The following is a 3,936-nucleotide window of genomic DNA, read 5'->3' on the forward strand; positions in this document are numbered from 1 at the left end:
AAGGGCATGGGATAGGTTGTTTAATAATATTAAAAGTATTGCAGGATGTAAGCTGTTCCAAGTAAAGCTGCCTTTTGCAATTGACTGGCGGTGATTTTGTCAATGCTAATGATCATTGAACTTGATTTGCAATAGCAGATCATTATTTCTTTTGTTTTTAACCTTTGCATAATTGATGGGCAAACAACTTTCTCTTTCTTGGTGCACTTTGGTTGTTTTCTTCCAGACGTTTTATTACCCAAACTAGGTAATGTTTACTTATCTCACAGGATTGTTGTGGGGAAAAGAATGCTATCTTGATTTTATCAGAGAATCGCCACATATAAATCAATAAATAAACAAGCAAGATAAAAGTACAGTTGCAGCAGCAAAAAACAGGTAGGTGATGAAATGTGGCAAGCAAAATTGTCACTCATGATCTGCCAACAAGTCACAAGATGCTCTGATCACTGACAATGTTTAATGTTTCATAATTCGATAATTTGTTTTGTGAACATTTCAATCACCAGTTACAATAAGTAATCATGTTTCTGGAAATAGCATTTCTAACTTTCATCAGTTAGATACAGAAGACTTCAAGTGCAGCTATACAACCAAGCCAAAGCTGCAAGTACAAAAATATGCGTTCCATAAATGTCATAAAATTAATTTTCTCTAAAAAAACTAATGTTTCAATTTTTCTTATTTGGAAATAATTATAGAACTAATGAACATGTGTATTTCAGAATGTAGGATTCAAAGCCACAATCCTCTTTTTGTTTAAAAAATGTTTCACACTGAGTTTTATTTTAATGTACGCTTATAGAAATTTGTCGTCATTTAATTGAAGACTTTTGTAATAGAATGGATTGAAACTAATGGGTATGGAAAAGCAGAGATTGCCTAATTGTCAGGCAACAATTAATACAAATATTTCAGTATCTGAGAAATACAAAAAAACTGTTATTTTGAAGAATTGTTAGAGTTGAATGACATACAAGTTGAATATATTATTAAAATCATTTATCTAATTCAATTGAAGTATTCTTGTAATATTTCTCAAAATATAAAAAAATTACTACTTTTGTGTAATATACCAAATCTTAATGATTTTCGTTTTTGACTTTTTACTCTTATTAGTTTGATTTGTGGTATGTATTATTTTTCAAGAAGAAATAAAAAATCAAAAAGCAAAGACCAGAAGTGGAAGAATCCCAGCAGGACACTTTGGCCTTTTCTGCACAATCCCTGTGATTCTTTTTATGAAAGATGTGTCTATTCAAAAGAATCCAATTACTGTTGTTATTTCAACAATCACACCATGAAATGAAAGCAATTTTCAATTCACTCTAGGCAAAAATAAATGACAGCTATGATAGAACTGGCAACCCAAGTTGAATCTTAGAATACAGAGATTTAAAAATTCTGAATATTCAGAACCATGTCTAGTTCAAAAATCTCATCAGATGGAAGAAATTAGAAGTTAAGCCATAACTGTTAGAAACTGAACTGTATAAAAGCAATCTGAAATTTAGAGGCAGGCCAGAAAATTTAAGTAAGACTTATAAAGAAATCTATATCTTCTTCTAATACTTTCATTTTACTTAATGTCTACCTTAATCATCAGCGGATAAAACTTTGGAAATTTGGGGTGTTTATGGAAAGCATGAGAAAGATAGCTTCTGCAATATGTATTTGTAAAATTTGCATATATCAAAACTAAAGAAGCAATCTTGGAACTGAAAAAAATTTAAACCATTTTAAAAGCGAGAGACAGTATAATTGAGGTTCTATCAGATGCTCCTCCAGACCCTTGGAGAACTGATTTTCAAGAGGAAAAAAAAACATAGCCTTGGACAAATAAATAAAATTAAAAAATAGAGTAGAGCATCTTAGATTGAACAGGTGGTAAAAATGAAGTATTAACAACAACAAAAAAGCCTTCCAGACTAATCTATCTTTTGAAATGTCTTTAACAATATAGCTAGTAAAGCATTCCATTTTTCTTTACTTTTGAGAGGACTGTTTCTTTAGCATCAAACAGAAAGTCATGCAAAGAAGTAGTTTTTTTAAAGATTACAGCTTTACAAACAGAATTATGCCATAGCTGAAATTTGAACTTCAGAGTTTATATTTAAATGTGACATTTGGTCTATAAGTTAATTCTTTTATTTTCTTAATGTATTGCTCATCATTTATAGCTTCCTTTTGCTAATTCTAATGAGTCAACCAAATATTTTAAATGTTCAATAGACATGTTATAACTACATATTGATTATGAAATATTTCATAGCATTCTGATGATCTAAGAATTGACTATCCACCCTTGTTTTACTGTTTAAATTGGCTTTTTCAACTCTTATTATCTTTGTTATCTGTTCTTCTACATTCTATAAACTCTGTGAGCTCTGAGTCTGAAAATCAACATATGTAGTCATCATGTAGTGTGTCTTGGGAAAGAGTCACTAAACAAATTGTGTCACTTTGCCTTGCAATTGAAGTGATGTTCTGTTTTGGGGGATTATCATGCCATCTTCAATTAGCGTTAGGGACATTTTGTACTGTAGAAGTTTCAGATTAACATGAAGAGTCCTGCCGTTTTTCCCACGGGCTGTCTAGCAATGATACTCCACTAAAGGATTGTTTCATTCAAATGGCAGTGCATGACTTGAATGCTGATGGCGGGCAGGGAAACCCAGACCTGTTGAGGCAGACTTTTCAGGCAACAGAAGCAATCAGAATGACATTCTTTTAAGAGAGGAGTTGTGGGGCAGAGGAGATACTTTGCAAAAGCGTAACACATCCGTGGACAGCATCTGTGGAAAACTAAGACCATGGTCATGATTGTTAGAAGTTTGCAGGCAGTGATGCTGATCCTGGTTAAAGCAAGCCTGGGGCCGAATGGTTTCAGAGTAGTTGCCTTATCAGATTAATCATATGGTTATGGTATTTGATGCTCAATCTGGACAGACAGGCCTGCCAGGCAGGAACTGCTCAGACGGATGATGTTAGGGGAGGATAGAAATTACCCACTGCACAACTAAGATGACAAATGACACCCAGCAGGAACAGCAAGCCAAATCTGGGGAATCTGCAATCCAGCTCTGGCCTTAGGCTACCTGCCTCTTTGAAGTAGAATAGATGTAGCCCAGGAGCTGTCACATTAGATCACGAGGCTGAAGAAAGCTGAGAGTGATTTACTTCTTCCAATAAAAGGAAAAGTTTAATGGTTCCAAATCATCTTAAAAGGGAGCCAAGCTAACATCAGAAGAGGAAAAAAAGATATCCTTAAGATGTAATGCTTATTAAAAGACCATCTTCCCTCTTCACCTTGGCAGTGAAGATTACGATCCAAGTAGCAGTGAGAAATTTTTGCCGTTATTACTGTTGCAGGAAGGTGCATAGGTTCAAGAAATATAACAGGTACAGGTAGTCCTTGACTTACAACCACAACTAAGTCCAACATTTCTGTTGTTCAGTGAGACATTTGTTAAGTGAGCTTTGCCCCATTTTACCACCTTTCTTGCTTCTGTGGTTAAATGAATCACTGCAGTTGATGTTAGTAACCCACTGCTTAAGTGAATCTGACTTCCCCATTGAGTTTGCTTGTCAGAAGGTCACAAAAGGTGCTCACATGACCCACGGACACAGCAATCGTTATAAATATGAATCCGTTGCCAAGTATCTAAATTTTGATCATGTGACTGTGGGGATTGTGATGACCTGGGGCATGGCACAAAGGCAACACAGTCAGATAATCAGTAGGAGTCCCTTTATTAACTCCAACTTTGTCCCCAGTGTCCCCAGTGTTCCTCTCCGAGGAACAGTCATTAGCTGCAGATAATCAAGTCCAAAACATGGTCAACAAAAACTGTAACTATAAGACTAATCATGGCAAAATGAGGTAAATTAGTTCGGAAGGGCAAGAGCAAGAATTCCAGACGTGAAGGCATGGCA

The sequence above is a fragment of the Notechis scutatus genome, chromosome 3 (assembly GCF_049901735.1).
Source record: "Notechis scutatus isolate UNSWTSFEM ecotype Mainland chromosome 3, rNotScu1.2, whole genome shotgun sequence".
In the NCBI taxonomy this organism is placed as follows: Eukaryota; Metazoa; Chordata; class Lepidosauria; order Squamata; family Elapidae; genus Notechis; species Notechis scutatus.